The 23,246-nt window shown below is 43.1% G+C and overlaps 1 pseudogene; it reads left to right on the top strand.

Annotated features, from left to right (window-relative positions):
• Window positions 1-15,188: 15,188 nt before the first annotated feature.
• On the top strand, window positions 15,189-15,341 carry LOC125149771 (uncharacterized; annotated as a pseudogene).
• The last annotated feature ends 7,905 nt before the right edge of the window (window positions 15,342-23,246 follow it).

Below are 23,246 nucleotides of genomic sequence, written 5' to 3' on the forward strand. Positions count from 1 at the left end.
TCCTCTCAACTCCGAAACTCCCGGGTCAGGACCGAGGGATGCGAGACCCAGAATCCCAAACACCTGCTACGAGTCCCGGCCTCCAGGCCCTGAGTCATTACGATGGCTCACCATGGCTGGAGCCTGAGAGAAGGCGGTCACCTTGTACCTGAGACAAAGGGGTCACAGAACCCAAAACAGCCTCCAGACACTGGGGTCTCAGCTCAGAAACTCCCCAGAAAGTTCTGAGGGATTGGAGACACAGAATGGGAAGTGCCCCGCTCGCCCCAGGCCTCCACGCCCGGGGCTGCTCGCCTCGGGCCTCCAGGCCTCCCAGTTACTCCACCTCCCAGTTACACTTAACTGGAGAGAGGGTGCTAGAAAGATCGTGGGTCAGCGCCCCTTCCACCTTGAGACAATGTTGAAGGCTGTTTCTTTTGTTTCACATAAATAACGTGAACAACAGCATGAATTGGAGGCTGTATGTCCTGATGAGCTTTCTTGAATTGGCTTTTGGATAAATGCTCAGAGTAAATATGCTTTGATGAAAGAAAGCAGACATTTCTTCCTCTGTTTACAGGTCCCTTTATTCTTTTTTTTTTTTGTATTGTGAACTATAGTACTCAGTAAAGTAAATCCTTGTGAAATTTCACTCCTCTAATGTTATTTTATTAGTGTAACTCTGAAACTTTGCAGCTCAATCCACATAGCGTTAACATTTCCCTTCCTCATTACTATAGTATTAGTCTCCTCAAGGTCGTTTCTTTTCATGAATACTTACATAATCCCTTGTCAGATACATAAGGCAGATGCTATATACAGTACAGCACTTGAAAAATCCCACACATGCCTTGTAGAAAAGGACAGTGTGCTGTTCATGCTGACATTTATAGACATTATCTTAACTAAGCCATTCATATTTTAATTTTTAATCTGTGATGAATTGTCGTTTCCCATGATGTGTATTAGGAAACCCTTCTTTTAGTGTTGATTTCCAATGAATTGAGCCCTGACCTGTCCACAGTTGGCTGATTAAAAAGTATCCAAACAAGGCCTTCTGGTGCCTTCCTCAAGGCTCCCCTGAGTCCCAAGGGGTCACCTCTGTCATGTGGAAAGCCCTCTGTTTCTGGTAAGGGACCTGATTGTAGAAAGCAGTGCAAGATGTTGGAGGAAGGCACGGAGGTGTTTTGTTTTGTTTTGTTTTGTTTTGTATGTTTTTATTTCCATGCAGTCTATGCAAACCGGAAAAAAACCTCCATCCCTTCTTTGGTCTCTGTCAAATGCAGAACCTGGTGCAGCTTCTGTGAGAAACAAGAATTCAGTCCCTACTATGGACACAGAGAAGGTCAAGGGAAATGATACAACAATTTTCAGTTGTAACTCTCTCTCTGGAATCTTTTATCTCTTTATACAGCACTCTCTCCTGGTGTTGTCTCTAGGTTGTATGTTCTGACATATATCTATGGCGTTATTTACTGTACAAAGAGTAAAACTCTTTCTCAAGAGCCTACAGGCCTCTCTGTTCTTAGCTTGTTTGTCATCTTTGGTGGTGCCTATAGAAGCCATAAGTGTTTGGAGGCTGAGGACCACAGGGAAGCCACTGTGTGTTTGTGGAAATAACATGAGGAGGATGACATCTCACCTGGCACTTAGGTCTCCTGGCCTGCCTCACTTCTTCCAGACCTCCTTTCATGGGAATATTCCTGAAAACTGAAACAGTTTAATTGTTGTTATTTTACTCCTTTTCTGTACAGAGCTAGTCATTAACCTGGTTAGAACATTGGTTGTGAAACTCACTAACTGAAAAACACGAAAAGTCCTACTTTCTGCGATATGCTTAGCAATTTTGAATGCTCTTAGTCAAAGGTTAATTTTTTCCAAATTTCATAATTCATCAGTTTTCCCATCTCTGGGAAATGTGCTTTTGCAGAGTCACTCCAGGGCTCTGTCCTGGACTTAAAGTCCATGCATTCTGCCCTTGAGCCACTGATGTCTGCAGGGCCCTCCTTCCTCCCAGGTTGTGGACACAGCCAGCCCTCCAGAAACTTTGGGTTCATGGCTGGGCCACCAAGGGGTCAAGGTCTGGCTGTCCACATGCTTCCCAGGAGTGGTTGGAACAGCAATGCTGCAGTACAGGTCATCATGAGAAGCTTCTGTAAACAGGAGTCGCATACACTGTGATCAGGGCATGGGCTAAAAGATGACAGGAGAGAGGAGGACACAGGACATGTGGTGCCATGCTTCATGGACAGGGCTGCATAGAGCAGAAGGATGAGGGCCTGGGGAGAGGCAGAGAAAGAGACAGGCAGGGAGAGAGACAATGAGTCAGTGATGGGGGAACTGGGCATGTCTGAAGGAGTGAGAGGAAGAAACAGAGGGAGACAATAGAGAGAAGCAGTGACAAAGAGGAGGCAAGGAAGAAAGGATGGAGCTGGTCACAGTGTGTGGAGAGGGCGATGGGCCATCCAGGAGGGGCTCTGTGACGATGCTCTTAGTGTTGGAGGCAGAATGTGTAGGAACCCTGGGCATGACAGTTCCCTGAGTGCAAAGCTCCAACCTCACTGCGGCAACCTCTGTACAGGCCATTGCCCTTGAGAAGATGGGTGCCCCTCATTTTGCCTGGCGTGTTGGGGTCCTGTCTCTGTATCAGTCATGGAGATAAATGGCTTGAGGCAGCATGTGCAGCTTGTTAGCAGGTAAAGACCAGAGTGTGCCCCATGGCACCCTCGAATTATAGCTGTTAACCTGGGAAATGAGGGAGAATCCCTCACATCTATTAAGCAGAGGAACAGGGAGAGAGAGTCAGTGTATCCTTTTAATTGGGTTCTATCTCGGCTAGACCAATAAGGTCCTCTTCTGGAGGTTCCTCCTGATATCTGCTGGGTTTTTGGGACTTTCCCTTGTTGGGACACTTGTTCTTTCTAATGTCCTTTCCCCTTGCAGTAGGATCATTGACCCCTTGCTAAGGAGGTTCTCAGCCTCCTCCCTTGCTGCTGGGCATATTTATGGTCTTATAAGCCCCCTGTTGTGATCTCCCTGAGACCCTCTGATATCAACCTATGTGGACCTGCATCTGGAGAGAACCTGCACCTGGCCGAGGGCACAATCTGGCCACAGGGCCTTGTGGGGGAGGGTTGTCTGGCATGGAGGGGAGGAAAATGGGTGGCTGCAGTGGCAGTGCCTTGGCTGGGGAGGCTGCAGCAGTGGCAGCAGTGGCAGCAGCCAGCCCGCTGGGGGAGGAGTTTCAAGCTCAGGGGAGGGGAGGGAAGCCTAAATTGTCATGAAGAGGGGAATATTAGGGGAGCAGTCTGTCACTTCTTTGGCTCCCTGGGTGAGTCTCCGGGTAAAGCAGCCAAAACCTTTGCCTGACTCTCCTTGCCCCATCCCGACTCCACAATTCTCCCGTGAGGCGGAGTCACAAAGACAGAGGGACAGGGGCGCCCCCTCCAATGAGGAGACCAGCCAGATGCTTGCCTGGCCATTTTCTGAAGGAACCCAGGTGACGCTCAGCCCCAGAGGTCCCAGCCTTGTAACACATGATCAGAAGCCATTCTTATATCACCACAGACCCAGTGCCATTCATTATGGAATCTCAGACAGGCCCACTCAGTCTCCATGGGCCCCTAGGGACCCCAAGGGTACCTGTCTGTGGAGCCACAGAAGCTTACTCAGCAGGCAAGCTAGACCGAATCGCACATTCACATTCACATACACACCAGATGTTATTATATTCCCTACCAGAGAATCCCTACCTGTGAGGCTTCTGAAGTCTTGGGGAGTAAACAGGTCCCCCTTCCACTCTTGTGAGCGGCCCTGACTAGATTGGCCCCAGCCTTACCGGTTCTGACCCTCGGGCCCAGTACCTCACCAGCCAAGTCTCCTCGTGTCCGGTGGGAATGCCGGTGAGGTGCTGGCCTGAATGGGACAGAGAAGGAGACTGCCGATATTTAGGCAGGTTGCTCACTCTACCTTATGATCCCTCATTCCGGTACCGCCTCGCTGTTCTCCCAAACTGGTGGCAACAATGAGCCAGCATGGTTGGGTTTCCTGCTCAGGGAACCAAATTTGTTATGGAACCAGGTTGGAACACTGGCGGAAAAACCAAGTGGCACTCAGAGATCTTGGGGGATTGGAGATTTATTTAACACAAGCGGGCTCAGAGGAGACCGTATGTCTCCAAAGATCTCAACCCCGATTGAGAGCAGGAAGGGTAATTTTTAGTTATCAGCCTCCGTATTTGTGTGTGTGTGTGTGGGGGGGGTGGTGGTTAAATGTGCAGCAAACAAGGGAAGAAGAACCCGGAGGAGGGGGTCTCTAAGCTAGAGACCAGAGTTTGTTTTAGTTCAATCAGCCACCTTTAGTGTACCTTCTCCACTTCTCCAACAGAACTAGTTATGTGCAACATGATAGTGCATTGCTATTCTTACATCTACTGCTGATCTCTGGATTGAGGATTGTAAGTGAGAAGTTTAAAACACCACCCCTTTCTCTTACATGAAAAGAGAAATCTCTGTCTTCACCTAGCCTTCCTGTGATTGTGAAGACATGGCAATTATTATTTCAAGGCACAATTATCTACCTATGAGTCTGATGGAACTTATTTCACACATCTTCATCCCTAAAGCACTTTTCATAGAAAATATTACCCATATAGAGGCAGGAAATTCATCACAGATGTGTAGCTCCCTCTAGGTATGCATTCTGACCTTGTCACATTTGTGTCATCAAACACATTGACACCGTGAAAAATAAGCTCTCAACATCAAGATGGTGACATTAGAGGATATGGTGTAAAAGGAATTTCATGTGTTCTCAATTAGAAATAAATTTTAATGGTGAAGGAGAAAGTTAAAGTATTGTCAAATTTTATTGACATATAGTAGACACACCATGTTGTATTAGTTTCAGGCGTATATCACCGTGATTCCGTGTGTATACAATATGCTCTCCATATACCTAGACAAGCGTAGCTATGATGTGAAAGCATGCAATATTTTCTTACAGGGTTGACTATATTCTATAACCTGTACATTGTATCCCAATGACATATTCATTTCATAGCTGGAAGCCTGTATCTCTTTCTCAAGGGTGTCAATTTTTTATTCAACCCATGTATTTTCATGGTAAATACCACTGCCTGTCGTTCATTCAGCATGTGTCAATTTGCAGTCTGTCTTTCCGGGAATGCTGCTTAAAGCATTACAAATTACATCATTGTATCAATAAATTCGGTTTCATTCCTTATTCAGTAAAAAGGAGAAGGAAAACATTTCTTTGTGTCTCAGGCCCTGTCACTAAGACCCTTCCCAATCTGGAGGACAGGCTTAACTGGACCAGCTACACCCTCAGTATCTCCAGCTGAGCGGCCATGGCTTTGAACATTGCAGGAATTCCCACGGCGGCCAGCAGAGGGCGCGCACACAGCACGCCCATGGAGGGGCCGGTCCTCTGCAGGCTCAGCGATAGCCAGAGAAGGCGCCCATTAGGCTTTTCTGATCCAGGGTGCCTCAGAGCTGGAAAGGCTTCCTTGCTCCTGAGGACCCAGTGCCTCAGAGTGTGGGCAAAGAGCCAGAGCTGGGTATCCATCAGGCTCCGCCCCCAGGCCTGGGGGAGACTCTGGAGGCTTCCCAGCCACTTGGTGTCTCCTCAGTGGTGGGGCTGAGTACTGGGGAGGGGTGCTGGGCAGCTTCCAGGAAGCGCTGGATGGTCAGTGAGCAGCACAGTCCCTTGCATTCTCAGGGCTGTCCGTGGTTTTTTCCTCATTTCCCCTGCCGGTATGTGAACAAGATGTATTTCAGTCAAGGATGTGTGGATTCAGGGGGTCCCACGATGCCACGTCAGAGAGGCTGGGTTTTTGTTTTGTTTTGTTTTGTTTTTTGTTCCAGATTCAAAATTGTTTTGGGGGAGAAATCCTGTCACAAATACGGAGGAATAGGAGTCGCTTTCAGTTTGGAAGTAAAGACACCAAATGTTGACTCTCACGACCTTCTAGAAGAATCAGCTGGGACCCACTCTTCCAAGTCCTGCTGGAAGCAGAGCCAGAGGTAAAAACACAATGTGCCCTCCACATCATACATGCTTTTATAATTTTCAGTGGGTATCTTTCCCCCAACAATGTTGTAGTCGCTGAAAACAACTGAAAACCTGACAGGTACTTTGTGTCAGGAACCTCCCGTTATTTGAATATTCAATATTATTCCTGCATCAGAATTTGTTACAGTTATCCTTTCTTGTCTTCGTTGGAAGGAATCTCATCAATAATATCTTAAAAACATACTAGTTACCTTATGTCTTTTTCAGTTGAGATTTGGCATGTTTTTTAATTTCTCATGAGCTTTTGAAAAACTGAAATACTTTTAAATTGATTGCAGTTTTTACTAAAAGCTGATTCACGCCATCCCTCTGAGACTGCTGCTGGTCAAAGAACTTACCAATGCCCCTTCTCAGTGTGGGAAAGATTGTACTAAGCAAGCATTGTGAGCCAAGTTTAGAAGAAAAAGCCTGAGCATAGTGTGTCTCTATGAAAATTGATGCTTAGATCCCCTGTCTGATACATTTCCACTTTTTTTTATGTTTCTTTTTTGGCCCATTTTCTCATTCAGAGATTCGTAGACCTGCCTCAGTTTTACATTCACCACCCATTTTATTCTGGTGGACTTTTTTTTGAGTACGTTGTTAGATTCTGTTTGCCAAATCTTGGTTGAGGACATTTGCATCTGTGTGCTTGAACGATACGGACCCGTAGTTTTGTTTTTTCGTGGTGTCTTTATCTGGTTTTGGTATCAGGGTAATGCTGAATTAATTTGGATATTTTCTTTCCTGTTCTATTTTCTGGAATAGTTTGACAAGTATAGACATCAACTTTTCTTCAGATGTTTGATAGAATGTGCTTGTGAAGTCGTCCGGTCCTGGACTGTTCTCTCTTAGGTGACATTTGATTACTGAATCTGTCTTCTTGCTAGTAAACCATCTGTTCAAATTTTCGATTTCATTCTGCTTCAGTTTTGGTAAGTTCCATGTTTCCAGGAATTGATCCATATAATCTGGTTTGTCCAGCTTGTTGGCATATAGTTTCTCATAATATTCTCTTACAATTGTTTGTATTTCTGTGGTGTTGGTTGTTCTTTGTCATTGTTATTTATAGGTGTCATTTCTGTTTTCTGATTAGTCTGGCTAGGGCTTATCAATTTCAATGTTCTTTTCATTGAAGCAGCTCCTAATTTCACTTACCTTGTTCTACTGTAGTTTTAACTTCTATATCACTTATTTCTCCTCTGCTTTTAATTATTTTCTTCATTCTGCTGTTTGGGGGTTTTGTTTGTTGTCCTTTGTCTGGCTTTTATAGTTATAAGGTTATGGAGTTTACTTCAGGGTATTTTGTTTTTTGTTTTTTCCTGAGGCAGACCTGTATTGCTATAAGCTTCCCTGTTAGAACTAGTTTTCTTGCTTTACAGAAGTTTGGATTGTTGTGTTTTCATTTTCATTTGTTTCCATGTTATTTCGATTTCATCTTTGATTTCTTGGTTGACCCATTGATTGTTTAGGAGCATGCTGTTTAACTTCCATGTTTTTGTGCCTTTTGCAGATTTTTTTTTTTTCTTGTTGGAGACTTCTACTTTCATAGCATTGTGGTCTGAAAAGACACATGGTATGACGTCGATTGGTTTGATTTTGTTTTGGCTTGTTTTATGACCTAATATTTTATTGAGTGTGGGGAATTTTCCATGTGCATGTGAAAAGAATGAGTATGGTGCTGTTTTAGGATGGAATGTCCTAAATATATCGGTTAAGTCCATCTGGTCTACTCTATCATTCAAAGTCACTACTTCCTTGTTGATTTTCTGATGGAATGATCTCTCCATGGGTATCATTGGAGTGTTAAAGTGCCCTACTATGATTGTATGACTATCAATACTTTAGGTTTTGACTGTTTTGTGTACTTGGATGCTCTCAGGTTGAGCGCGTATATGTTTACAATTGTTCTATCTTTTTTTGGATTGTACCTTTTATTATTATAGTGTCCTTCATTGTCTCTTGTTACAGTTTTCTTTTTAAATCTATTTTTTCTGATATAGGTATGGCTACTGCAGTTTTCTTTTGATACTTTAGTTCTATAGTTAGCCTCTTGTAGGTAGAAGATAGATGGGTCCTATATTTTATTCATTCTATCACCCAGTGCCTTTTATTATGAAGAGAGAGTGCACAGGCATGGGATGGCAGGGTGGGGGAATGGGGGAAGATAGAAGGAGAGCGAGAGAGAATGAGAGTGAGAATGTATCTTAAGCAAATCCCAAGCTCAGTGCAGAGCTCAGTGGGGACTCAATCCCAGGATCCTGGGATCATAGCCTGAGCCCAAATCAAGAGTCGAAATCTCAAGCGATGGAGCCATCCAGGTGCCCCTATCTGTCACCCAGTGCCTTTGATTTGAGCATGTATTCTGTTTCCGTTCAAAGTAATTGATAGACATACAGTTGTCCTTTTATTACTTGATGTTGGTTGTTTCTGAATCTGTCTGATCCTTTCTTCTCTTTCTCTTTTCTATGGTTTGCTGGGTTTATTTAGTAGTGCAGTTGAAATTGCTTGTCTTTATACTCTGCATATGTATTAGTGGTGTTTGATTTGTGGTTATTATTAGGTTTGTACCTAACCACTTCTGCATATAGAAGTCTATATTAAGTTGATAGTTGTTGAAGCTTGAACCAGTTCTTTACTCCTCTCCTCCCCGTGTTGTAGATATGTAGTGTCATATTTCAAAACCTTTCATATCGTGGATACCTTGGCTGATGTTTTACAGATATATTCATTTTTATTGCTTTTGCGTTTTGCACTTTAATACTGTCACTTTAGGTGTTTCTTTTCCACTTAAAGAGTCTCCTTTAACATTTCTTGTGGGGGTGGTTTGTGGCTTGTGAACTCGCTTAGTATTTATTTGGCAACCTCTTGATCTGTCCTTCCATATGAATGATAGTGTTGTGGATAGACTCTCTTTGGCTGCAGATGTTTTCCATTCAGCAACTTTACCATACCTGCTGCTCACTTACGGTTTCAAACTTTCTTCTGAAAAACATCCAGTGATAAACGTATGGGGTTTTTTCTTGTAGGTAACTGTCATCTTTTCTTTTCCTGCTGTTAAAATTTTTCTGGATCATGACATTTTGGGTTTTAATTACTACATGACTTGGTGTAGATCTGCTTCTGCTGAATATTTTGGGGGTTCTTTGTGCCTCCTGCTTCTGAATCTGTTTCCTTCCCCGATTGAAGGAAGTTTTCATCTATTGTGTCTTCAAATAAATTTTCTGGTTCCATTTGTCAGAATTCTCAGAATGAGAAATAGGACAGGAAAGACCTATTGAAGCTTCTCTGATGAGTCACTGGATTTGCATGCGTGGAGGATACATTTGGGACTCAAATGAACAACCTACCTTTAAGTTCAAAGAACTAGAAAAAGACAACAATCTACGTCCAATGTTCTCAAAACGGAGAAAGGAATACATATGAGAGTGGAAACCAATGAAATAGAGACCATGAAATCAATAGAAAATATGAAGAAGACCAACAGTGGGTTTTCAAAAGAGTGAAACAAAATTGTCAAGACTATACATAGACTATGCTAAGACAGAGAGACGACCCAATTCAAAATAACTATAAATAAAAGAGAAGACATTACACCTGATACCAAAGAAATATAAAGGAGACAAAGAGGCGACCATGTTCAAATTAGATGCCAGCAAACCACTTACCTAGAAGAAATGGATAGGTTCTTAGAAACACACAACCTACCAAGACTGTATTAGGAAGATATAGAAGGTTTGCACAGACCCATTAAAGGAAGACTGCATCAATACAAGAAGATAACCAATGCAAGTAAATTGAGTTAGTAATGGAAATTCTCTCAGGGAAGAAAAGCCCAGGAACAGGTGCATTCACTGGTGAATTTGAACAACCGTTGTAGAAGAAACTAACAGCAGTCCTCTCACTGATTAAAAAGGGATAAACACCTCCGAACTCATTTCATGAGACTGGAATACCCTGGTAGGAAGCCAGAAAAGGATACTACTTGAACAGAAAACTATAGGCCAGTATCCCCGTGATGAATATAGATGAATAATTCCCAATAATATACAAGCAAACCAAATTCAGCATCACCTTAAAAGGATCATTGACCGTGATGAAGGGCTTTTTTCCCTGTAAAGGAAGGATGTTTCAGAAATGCAAATCAATAAATGTGACTCCTCACATACTTGAATGAAAAAAAATCAACCAGAAGCCAGAATCTTAAGTATAAATAGCAAAGGCAGGGTTACTAGAAGGGAGGTGGGCAGGGGGATGGGTTTAATGGGTGATGGGCTAAGGAGGGCGCTAGTAGTGAGGAACACTTGGTGTTGTATGTAAGTGATGGATGACTACATTCTATACCTGAAACTAACACTACACTGTATGTTAACCAACTGGAATTTAATTAAAAACTTGAACAAATAAATTCTAAAGAAATACATAAATAAATTTAACCTAAAATAAATAAATACATTTTAAAAATTAAAAAGAAAACTCATGTGACGATGTCAATAGACACAGAAAAAAAAGTTCTGAGAAAATTTGGTATCCATTTGTGCTAAAAATCTCTTTAGAATTCTGTGTAGAAGGAACATATCTCAACATAAGAAAGGCCATGTATGTGAAGCCCACAGCTAACATCATACTCAATAGTGAGATTGTGAAAGATTTTCCTCTAAGATCAGGCACAAGACAAGGATGCCCTAGATATGTGAAGGGGATTGGTTGATGCAGGCTTCTGTTTATGGAATGAATAAATCACAGGTAGAAGACATAGCATAGGGAAAATAGAGAATGGTACTGGAGTGGTGATGCATGGTGAGAGATGATAGCTACACCTGTGTTAGCGTAGCAGCATGTATACACTTGTCCCATCACTATGTTGTTCATCTGAAACTAATGTAACACAGTGTGTCAGCTATTCCCAAATAACATGATTTTTTAAAAATAAGGTAAAGGAATGAAATAAAAAGTTTAATATAAAAGAACCTGTTCATATCTAATCAAGAAATGCAATAAAGTTCCAAAATAGAAAGTCACATATCAAATTCTGTAGCATTCCTATACACTAACCAAATTATCTAAGAGGGAAAGAAAACAATCCCATTTACAATAGCATCAAAACCAATAAAATTTATAGGAATAAATTTAGCTAAGGAAGTGAAAGACCTCTCTACAGAAAACTGTAAAACCTGTGTGCAGAAATGGAAGAAATTCAATTTGTATGAAAGAAACAGGAGACTCTGCCCACCAACTCCAGTTATACACCACAGCACAGGAGAAGTGCCCTGCAGGCCCTCACCACGCCAGGGACTATCCAAAATGACCAAGCGGAAGAATTCCCCTCAGAAGAATCTCCAGGAAATAACAACAGCTAATGAGCTGATCAAAAAGGATTTAAATAATATAACAGAAAGTGAATTTTAGAATAATAGTCATAAAATTAATCGCTGGGCTTGAAAACAGTATAGCTGGCACAAAAACAGACACAGAGACCAATGAAATAGAATAGAAACCCCAGAACTAGACCCACAAACGTATGGCCAACTCATCTTTGACAAAGCAGGAAAGAACATCCAATGGAAAAAAGACAGCCTCTTTAACAAATGGTGCTGGGAGAACTGGACAGCAACATGCAGAAGGTTGAAACTAGACCACTTTCTCACACCATTCACCAAAATAAACTCAAAATGGATAAAGGACCTGAATGTGAGACAGGAAACCATCAAAACCTTAGAGGAGAAAGCAGGAAAAGACCTCTCTGACCTCAGCCGTAGCAATCTCTTACTCGACACATCCCCAAAGGCAAGGGAATTAAAGCAAAAGTGAATTACTGGGACCTTATGAAGATAAAAAGCTTCTGCACAGCAAAGGAAACAACCAACAAAACTAAAAGACAACCAACGGAATGGGAAAAGATATTCGCAAATGACATATCGGACAAAGGGCTAGTATCCAAAATCTATAAAGAGCTCACCAAACTCCACACCCGAAAAACAAATAACCCAGTGAAGAAATGGGCAGAAAACATGAATAGACACTTCTCTAAAGAAGACATCCGGATGGCCAACAGGCACATGAAAAGATGTTCAGCGTCGCTCCTTATCAGGGAAATACAAATCAAAACCACACTCAGGTATCACCTCACGCCAGTCAGAGTGGCCAAAATGAACAAATCAGGAGACTATAGATGCTGGCGAGGATGTGGAGAAACGGGAACCCTCTTGCACTGTTGGTGGGAATGCAAACTGGTGCAGCTGCTCTGGAAAGCAGTGTGGAGGTTCCTCAGAAAATTAAAAATAGACCTACCCTATGACCCAGCAATAGCACTGCTAGGAATTTATCCAAGGGATACAGGAGTACTGATGCATAGGGCCACTTGTACCCCAATGTTCATAGCAGCACTCTCAACAATAGCCAAATTATGGAAAGAGCCTAAATGCCCATCAACTGATGAATGGATAAAGAAATTGTGGTTTATATACACAATGGAGTACTACGTGGCAATGAGAAAAAATGAAATATGGCCTTTTGTAGCAACGTGGATGGAACTGGAGAGTGTGATGCTAAGTGAAATAAGCCATACAGAGAAAGACAGATACCATATGGTTTCACTCTTATGTGGATCCTGAGAAACTTAACAGGAACCCATGGGGGAGGGGAAGGAAAAAGAAAAAGAGGTTAGAGTGGGAGAGAGCCAAAGCATAAGAGACTGTTAAAAACTGAGAACAAACTGAGGGTTGATGGGGGGTGGGAGGGAGGAGAGGGTGGGTGATGGGTATTGAGGAGGGCACCTTTTGGGATGAGCACTGGGTGTTGTATGGAAACCAATTTGACAATAAATTTCATATATATAAAAAAAAAAGAAACAGGAGAACACACAAGTCAGTGAAAAGCCATCCCATGTCCATCTGTCAGTGGAATTAATATAGATACAATGCCCATACTACCCAAAGCCCTCTAGAGATTCAGTGCAATCTCTATCAAGACTCCGATGTAAGTTTTATGCAATTAGAAACACATATCTTCAAATGTATTTGGAACCACAAAAAGACCCCAAGTAGCCAATGCAAGAAAGAACAAAACAGGTGGCATCACACTTCTTGATTTCAAGCTGCATTCTAACACAAAGAAATCAGTTATGTCATTGGCATAGGCACACACACACAAGACAATGGAATGGAAATTGAGAGCCCAAACTAAAGCCATGCATGCACAGTCAACTAGTATTTGACAAGGGAGTCAAGAATACTCAGTGGAGAAGAGTAGTCTCTTGAATAACTGGAGCTGGGAAAATTGGATAGTCACATGTATAAGATTAAAGCTTAGCACCTTATGTTACATCACTCCAAGAATTAACTTGAAATGGATTAAAGATGTAAACGAATGATATGAAAACAAAATTCTTCCTCACCATTTCAGCTCTTATTATGCCAAGACGTAGCTGTTGAAGTGGTGAAGGGCTGGATAGAGAGTAGTCCTGGAAATAGAAGCCTGTGTGTGTGAAACAGACTTTCTTTAGTAGTCTGTAATTATCCCCCTGATCCTTTAAGAGTAGCCACTTCCTTCCCTACATTTTCAGGCACAGCTAGTACCATGCTTGCTGCCAGCAATGCACTGCTTTGTCTCCACAAATGCCTAGAAGCTCTAGGTTGGACCCATTGGGAAGGGTGGAGTTTTGTGGCAGTAATGCTGCCCTGTTGAAACCAGGTGGAGGGGAAGGAGAGAGGTGCCATTCCGGCTTCACTGGGGTTCAGGTATGTTAGTGTTGGTGTTGGATTTTTCACCTTTTACTCTAACACATCTCAAAAGTTTAATTTCTGTCTGGCATGTCAAAATGGCTTCCAGAACAGTTCCTCCTTTCTCAGAAGTGCCCTCCGTGTCATACCCCGTTGGGCTGCTCTTTATCACCATCCAGGGTCTTTGGGCCACCACCAACTTCTCCAACCTGGTGGCCTCTGGGACCTCACCCTCCACCTCCACCATCTGGAAAGATGATTGAAACAGTATGAGTTGACTTATAAAACACGTTTTGTCTTTTTACTTGTTGAGTGTTTGGAGAGGATGCAGTGATGGCACCACAGGGCTTTCAGGTTAGCCTGAGTGAGGACAGTGTAATGTGCTTCAAATTTCTCAGGAAATGAATGAAATGGGCAGTCATTTCCACCCAGTGAGCTGGGCAACACATGTCTCTGAGAAGGAAAGAGGCCTTATACATGCTGACTCCCTAGGATGTAGCTTGTACAGAGACCATGTGCTGGGCTCTCTGAGGGATGAAACACACCCCTAACTTTATTTCTAGCTAGTTGAGACCTGAACTGTTCACAGATGCTTGATTAGTTATAAAAACTCCTGAACCAGGGCCATGTAGACCTTCCTCAAAGGACAGGATCAGATCTCCCTCTTGTCCTCAAGGGTCACCTGAGGCACCTGAAAAACCCTCTGCCCCTAGTACGGGACATGAGAATGTGAAAGAGTTGAATATAATGAAACCTGTTGCGGATGGTTTGTTTTTCTTGCACACAGTCTATGCAAGTCAGAATCAACTTCCATCCCCCTCCATCTTTTATGAGACCTAGGACATGGTGCAACTCCCATGGGGAATATCAGTTGTGTCTCTACCATGGATGCAGAGAAAGACAAGGTAAATTCTGTTGCCTATTTCAGTTGCAATGCTTTCTGGAAAATTTATCTGACCTTGTCTGGTTTTCTATGCCCTCTGGTATTTTTACTGTTTGATTTACATCCTCACAAGCCTCCAGACTTCTCCAGTTTAAGATCATCATGTTAGCTAGTGCCTCTGGACGCCACAAGTGTGTGGAGGTGGAGGACCACGTGGCTATCACTTTGTGTTTGTGGAAATAACTTGAGGAGAATGACACTTCACTGCACCCTCAAGTCTTCTGGAGCATGGGACACCTTTCTCACTTTCTTTGCATGGGATTATCCTGATTATTTTCATTTTTTTTCCTATTTCAGAGTAGGCCATGAATTTGTTCAGAATGTCTGCTATGAGCCTCGTGACTGGAAAAGATAACAACACTTTCCAACATTATATTGTGTGCTTTGTGCAGTGTTGAGGGTTATTAGTTAAATTTCAGAACTCATTACTGGTCCTTCTGTGTTGGTCAATGTGCAATAGAGAAGTTCTCCCAAGCTTTGCGCAGTGGCAGTATCATAGCCAATGAGGTTTATCCGAGGCGCGATTATTGCTCATCGAGAATTTCTCCAGTTGTCCCCTAGGTGGAAATACTCTGAATTTTCAGAAGCGGCATGTGTAATCGAAAATGTACGTGGAACTTCAGTCGTGAAGGGAGAGAATCAGTGATTACCTGCAGGGCCAGTAACTCACAGAGTTCTTCAGTTGTATTTATATGAGCAGGTTCAATTGTGTCCCAGGAACAGTTGCAACTGGTACTTTGTCTCATGATGCCTTATGGGAGTTTTACACCTGAAATTGAGACATGTTTCTGTTCATTCTTTTACGTAGAATTTCTACCTCCCTTTTACAATGGGACAAAATAGCTCTGCAATTCATATTGTATTTAAAAGCTGAATTACCTGTGAATTAAGGTAAACACTCTTAAGACCATGAATGTGCACAGGTAACGTGTTTCTCTCAGAAAACACATTTCTAGGCCCCCTGCAGGACTCCAGGAATCCCCATCTCCTCAAAGGTCTCTGTGCCCTTGCACAGAAGATGTCTTTGTCAGTGAGGGAAGCAGAGTAAGGACATGAATGGGATGGCAATTTGAGCTTTGACCCTGGGGTGGCCCTGAATCTCTGTGTGGTGCTGGGCTTTTCTTTCATTCCTTCATGTTTTGTCTGTTCTCAATGTGTAAGTAAAAAGTCTGCAGATCTGGTGGAAGAGGGGTGTCCTGAACACAGATGCCTGCCTCTCTGGAATACGTTCCTTTATTAGACTGGCATTACTGCCATCAATCTTCAAGAATAGGATTCCTTGGCTTTCTGCATTTGTAAACATGTGCAGTGATGTGTGGAGACAGTAGTTTCTCCTTGTGCATCTGGTACCTTCAGGCTGTAGGTGGGACCTCATAGGAGGTCCTCGTGAGACCTTCAGGTTGTAAGTGGGATCTCGTGGGAGGGTAGAGTTTTCTGGCACTGATGCTGCATTCTACTAGAACCCGTGAATGAACAAGGGGCCAGGTGCTGACACCTGCTTCGTTGTGTTTCAGCTCCTGTGGGCGTTCTACTTCTGTCTGTCATACCAACATACCTGGTGCTTCTGTTCTGTAGATCCTTATGGTTGCAAGAGGACCTCCTCTTTTACCAGGTCCACCCTGCATGCCCTCCCCCACAGATCCCCTTTATCACTGTTCATGGACTCTATAAGTCACCACCAGCTCATTGGTGCCCTCAGTGACCTCCACCTCGACTATTTGTAAGATGATCTGAACAGTATGAGTTGACATGTTCAGCATATTCATCTACTGTCTTGTTGAGTCTTTGAGAAGATGTAGAGATGGCCTCACAGGCTTTTCAATGCAAGGGTGCTGCTGACTGAAACACTGTTAAGATTCCTCAAGTTTCTTAGGACATACATATGTTGGGCTGTGCCTAAGTGTGTGTATCTCTGTGAGACTAAATGCGATGAAAGGTTGTAGATTAGCTGTGTGGCTTCCTTGGCTTCAGCCTGAGTCACACTCTTAGCGGGGAATTCAGGGTTGACTAGGAAATGCCCCTGCTGGACTCCTGTCACCGCAACCCTGAACCTGCTTTCACCACCCTGCCTGAAGGTTTGCATCTCCGACACTTCCCTCACAATTTCCTGAGGCTTTGCGTGTGTTCCTCTTGTCTCAGACCTAATGCCAGCTCTCAGTGGGGAGAGCCTCAACTCAGAGCATCAGCTTTGTGATCTGAGAAGCAGGGATAATGTTGATCTCTGAGGTCAGCGCGATGAAGAGGTGGTTAAGCACATGAGGAATTTGTAAAATATATGGGATGAGTGAGCACTCACCCTTTTCAGCGTGGAAACGAATGTATCTGCACACAGAAGATCATCAACAGATGTTCATTCAATTTCATGAAACTAAGGGTATAATGCCTGAGGCTGAGAGATTGGCAATTCTAGTTTCAAAGGATACAACAAAGATTCCTGTGTGTTTTCTATTAAAATTCAGGTCCTACTTTACAAGGAAGGAAAAGATAAGTATGAGAATATGGATGTTCAGGGATCTGAAGATAATCCTCTTCCATTACAGGTAGACACACAAATGCACCCTGACAAATATGTGCTCATCCAAGGCCACAGATGTATTGAAGAAGAAAAAACGCATATAGAAGAACAGAAGATCCCTTTGCAATAACTCAATCACTTTGACATAGAGGGCAATCAGTTTGAAATTTGAAGAGCACACTGAACCATTACAAACCAGCTGTGGTTATTATATATTTAGAGATGGTGTCTAATCTACCCCTTGGTCTGAATGCTTTCCCTGTCCACCCCGTCCCCTCCACATTGTCCTTCCTAATATCCCCTAATACACTTGTCATAGTTGTGTTTCTATGTCAGCGTCTGCCTCCAGAAAAATCGACACTCATTCCCCATCAAGTGTACACTTTGGCGTTCTTGTATATGCAGTTAACAAACAGGTAGAATGTATAGTATTGGTGTACGAAGACAGATCATTGTTTGGGGTTGTATTGCCTGGAAGGGACCAATAGTTCCATCTGAGGGGTTGGATACATCCTTTAGGGAGATATGGTGGTGGTTGTTCATGTATAGATTGATGCTCATGAGCACATGGCACATGTGCTAGTTGATGTGGTTTGTGCTGATGAGCAGGGCAGGTGTCTGTCTCCAGGAAAGGGTCTCTTCTGATGGTGAGGAATGGATTCAGGAGACCAGTAAGGAGGCCCTGCATTAATTCAGCTTTTGCGCCCTTGTGCACCTTACCAGCTGCTACCAATAGCACCAATCCAGGTGGCCTCCAAGGGGGCAAATGGCACAATTTTTGTGGCGAGTCACATGGTGTCCCATAAAGCTCCCCCTGAAGCCATATTGAGGCATGGGGAGGGCAGAGGTCCATGGTCTGAGAAAGGTTCCTTCAACACAATCCAGGGAGAGTTGGGTGTAAGCATACGGCTCCTTCTACATCAGCCAATCCAATCTACATCAGGGACCCTGAACCCTGTGAGCTTTTTTTTCCTTCCAGCTTAGGGAAGCAGCCAGCCCTCCAGCAGCTTTTGGGTCATGGCTGGGCCACCAACGGTAAATGTCTGGCTGTCCACATTCTGCCAGCATTGCTTTAGCAAATGTCAATATGAGCAGCTGCTGTATGGGGGATTCTCCTCCATTTTGATCAGGGCCTGGGACAAAACATGACGAGAGAGAGAGAGACAGGAGTTCCCTGTGCTCCTGGACAGGGCTGCAAGCACAGAGCAGATAGCCTGAAGCCTGGGGAGAGGTGGACAAAGAGGTAAGGAGAGAGAAACTGGATGAGTGATAGGGGAATTGGGCAAGACCTAGAGAGTGAAAGAAAGAAACACAGAGAGGTGTGGTTAGAGAGAAACAGAGACAAAGAGGAAGTACAAGGAGAAAAGTGGAGCCCTGGTCCGGGTATGTGAACGGGGTGAGATGAGCCAGGGGAGAGGGGATGTGTGAAGTGGCTCTGAGTGCTGGGGCCGAAAGGGCTGGTATCATGGGCATCATAGTTTCATAACTCTAAGACTCCAACATCCCTGGGGTCAAGCTCTGCAGAGGCCATTGCAATCGAAAAGATGGGCATCCGTCATTTCTACTGGAATTGTGGGGCTCAGCGTTATGTTCTGTCATGGAGACAGATGTCTTCAGGGAGAATGTGCTGCTCTTTGGCAGCTAAACTCCAGAGCCCGCCCTGTGAGGAGGTGTCCCGGGGTCATCTCCCTCACTGCCCCAGGCCCTGTTGGATTTCCCCCCTCCCCCCCCCAACCAGCTGGCGTTCCTCATGTTCTGAACCCAGGCATGAGACATTGTGTTGCCCCCAGGTTCTGCAGTCTGGACCTGGCAGAGGTGGACTGTTGATATTGATTAAAAAAAATATTTGACAATAAGGTCCATATTCTCCCTCTGGAACGAGCGGTGTGCATCCAAATCGTGGGTTGCTATCCTCCTGTCCACAACCAATCTGAGGATTCCAGAAGGTAGGTGAACCTTTTAAAACACCATAGTCTTCTCTTACCTCATTCAAAGACAATTTCTTTCCCAGCTTTCTTTTAATTTTGAAGAGATGACAATTCCTAATTGAAAGCATAATGGTCCTGTAGGAAATTGACCTACATGAGTGATGGGCATTATTTCATCCATCCGTATCCCTAAAGCACATTTCATTGGAAATATAAGCCATGGATACATGTCATAAATTCATAACAGATGTGTAGCTCCTGTAAGTTGCATTCTGACCTTGTCACATATGTGTCATCAGATATTATTAGTGACTTTTCAGATAAGCTCTAAACATCAAGATGGTCATGTTAGAGAATCTGGTATATATGGAATTTCACAGATTCTAAATTAGGAATGATTTTTCATTTTTAATGTTCCTATTTTTTTCCTTTTGTGAAAGAGCCCGAGCTGGGGATGGGGGAGAGAGTGGGAGATACTGAATCTGAGGCAGGCGCCAGACTCTGAGCTGTCAGGACACAGCGTGACGTGGGGCTCAAACTGATGGACTGCAAGATCATGACCTGAGTGGAAGTCGGACGCTTAACCAAGTAAGCCACCCAAGCGCCCCAGGAATGATAGTTTATTGGCAAAGAAAGAGAAATTAAAGATAGCGTAAAGGATGTCGACTTTTAATTGAAATATTCTTCACACATTTGTTGTATTAGTTTTAGACATACATTGTAGTCCTTCCATATGTCTATAAATTATGTTGTACTTAAGCACAAGTGTAGCTATCCTGTGAAAGTATGCAACAGTATTATTACAGGATTGACTCTCTTCCATTGGCTGTCCCTTGTATCCCTAGGACTCATTCATTCCATAGCTGGAAGCCAGTATCTCTCTCTCAAAGGTGTCCATTCTTTATCTAACCTAAACACTTAGGTGGTAAACACAATAACCTCTTGTTCATCATGTGTAATTTGGTGGTCTATTTTTCTGGGAACATTGCTTAAAGCATTACAAATGATGCCATTACCTTAATAAATTTGGTTTCATTCTTCACTCACAAGAACGGAGAAGGAAAATATTTCTTTGTGCCCTAGGTCCTGTCACTAAGACCCTTCCCAGTGTAGAGAACAGGCTTAGTTGCCCAGAGCACCTTCGGTCCCTCAGCTGAGCCACCAGGGTCTTCAACATTGCAGGAATTCCCATGGTGGCCAGCAGAGAGAGCTCGAGCACCACAGACCCGGACGGGCGGGTTCCTCTGCCTGGGCAGTGATGGCCAGTAGAGGGCGCACCATCGGCTTTTCTGACCCAGGGCACCTCAGAGCAGGAAGGGCTTAGACTGCTCTCAGAGGACTCAGGCCTCTGCTGGTGCCTCAGTACAGAGAGCAGAGCTGCATTTCCAGCAGGTTCTGCCACCCGCCCCAGGGGAGACCTTGGGAGCTTAGCAGCAACTTGGCATCTCCTGAGTCGCCAGAGAGAAGCTGCCTTGTTGTACTGAGTGCTGAGGAGGGGGCGCCGGGTGGCTTCCCTGGTCAAGCTGGTCGCTGAGCTGCACAGGCCTTTGCATTTTCTGGGCTGTTCCCATGTTTCATTCCACCCCTTCCCAGACAGTTTTTGAACAAGACGTATTTTACCAAAGGACTTGTGGATTGAGGGGTCCCACGACATCACCTCATAGATGCAGTCGATGGTTTGTTCCAGATCCAGGCTTGTTTCCGACAAGAAACCCTAACAGAAATTCAGAAGCACGGGAGCTGCATTCAATTAGGACGTGGATGCATGAAATGCTCGTCTCACGACCTTCTAGAAGAATGAGCTGGGACCCATGTTCCGAGTCCTGCTGGAACCAGAGACCAAGGTAAGGGCACAAACTGTCCCACACATCATACATGCTTTTTAAAAATTTCATGGTTATTTTCCCAACTTAGTGAAGTGATTGAAAACTACAGAAAACCTGGTAGGTAGGTGTCATTAACCTTATGTTATCTTTTAATTTAAATTCCAGTGAGTGAAGACACAGTGTAATGTTAGTTTCAGGTGTCCAATATAGAGCAACACTTCCACACGTCACCCGGTGCTCATCCCAGGTGAGCACCAGCAACAGCTTCTTAATCCCCAGCAGCTGTTTCACCCATTCCGTCACCTCACTGTGGAAGCCCTCAGTTTGTTTCCTAGTTAAGAGTCTGTTTGTTTGTCATTGTGTCCTTCACCGCCCACCCCCCCTTAATTTTGTCTTATTTCCATGTGTTAGTGAAATCATCTGGTATTTGTCTTTCTCTGACAGGCTTTTTTCACCCAGCATAACATTCTGTTGCTCCTCCAGCTCGTGGCAAATGACAAGATTTCATGTTTTTATGGCTAAATAATATTACATTCCATATACTACATCTCAATTTATTCATCAGTTGATGGATGCTTGGGAAGTTTCTGTAATTTGGTTGTTGTAGAAAATGCTGCTGTAAACATCATGGTGCATGTATCCCTTTGAAGAATTATTTTTGTATTCTTTGAGTAAATACCTCTTAGTGAAATTGCTGGATCTTAAGGTAGTTCCATTTCCATTTTTTTTATGAATCTCCATGATGTTTTCCAGTGTGGCTGCACCAGTTTGCATTCCTACCCACAGTGCAAGAGGGTTTCTCTTTCCTCACATCCTTGGCAACACCTGCTATTTCATCATTCATTGATTTTAGTCATTCTGAAAGATGTGATGTGTTATCTCATTGTACTTTTGAGTTGTGTTTTCCTGAAGATCAATATTGTTGAGCATCTTTTCATATGTCTCTTGGCCATGTGTATGTCTGCCTTGGGAAAATGTCCATTCGTGTCTTCTGCCAAGTTTTAATCGGATTTCTCCTTTTTTGGGTGCTGTAGGACTTTATTTGTTTTGGACACTAAGCCTTAATCAGATGTCGTGTGCAAATAGTATTCTGTAGGTGTTTTAGTTTTGTTGATTATTTCCTTGGTGACAGAGCTTTTTATTTTTACGAAGTCCCATTATTTTTGCTTATGTTTCCCTTAACTCAGGAGATATATCTGCAAAGATGTTTGTACAGCCAATGTCAAATAAGATACTGTCTGTGTTCATTATCCTCTGGGATTTTTATGGTTTCAGGTTTCACACATAGGTCTTTATCCATGTTGGATTTATTTTTGTGTATATTGTAAGAAGGTGGTCCATTGTTGGTCTTGTTTGGTTTTGCAGGTTGCTGTCTAGTTTTTTCCAAAACCATATGTTGAGGAGATTCTTTTTAAGTGTATGCATTTATTTTTTAGAGACAGAGATAATGCAGAAGGGGGCAGAGAGAAATGGGGATTGAGAATCCCACACATGCTCTGCACTGCCCTGAGATCATGACCTGAGCTGAATCCCCAATCACACGCTTTGCAGCCTCCCATGTGTCCCAAGACTATCTTTTTTTTCCATTGGATATACTTTCCTGCTTTATTGAGAATTAATTGACCATATAGGTTTGAGTTCATTTCTGGGTTTCCGTTCTATTGATCTCTGCATCTGTGTTGTTGTTGTTGTTGTTGTTGTTGTTGTTGTTGATGTTGTTGTTTTTTGCCAGTACCATACTGTTCTGTTCAGTACAGCTTTTTAATATAACCTGATGTCTGTAATTGTGATGCCTCCAGCTTTAGTTTTCTTCTTCAATTTTGTTTTTGCTGTTTGGAGTCTTTGTCGTTCCATACAAATCTTGGAATTATATGTTGTAGTTCTGTAACAAATGTTTTTGTTAATGTGATAGGGATTTCATTACATATGTAGATTGTTTTGAGGAGTGTAGACATTTTAACAGTATTTTTGCTTCCCATCCATGAGGGTGAAATATATTTCCTTTTCTTTTCGTCCTCTTCCATTTCTTTCATCAGTGTTTCATAGCCTTTAGAGTACAGGTCTTTCACCTCTTTGGTTAGGTTCATTCTAGGTATCTTGGGGTATTTGGTGCACCTGTCAATAGGATTGATCCCTTACTTTCTCTTTCTGTTCATTCATTACTCGTCTATAGAAATGCAATAGATTTCTGTACATTGATTTCTGTAAATTGTGATTTGTGGAATTCATATATAAATCCTAGAAATTTTCATTGGAGTATTT

This window comes from Prionailurus viverrinus, chromosome D3 (assembly GCF_022837055.1).
Source record: "Prionailurus viverrinus isolate Anna chromosome D3, UM_Priviv_1.0, whole genome shotgun sequence".
In the NCBI taxonomy this organism is placed as follows: Eukaryota; Metazoa; Chordata; class Mammalia; order Carnivora; family Felidae; genus Prionailurus; species Prionailurus viverrinus.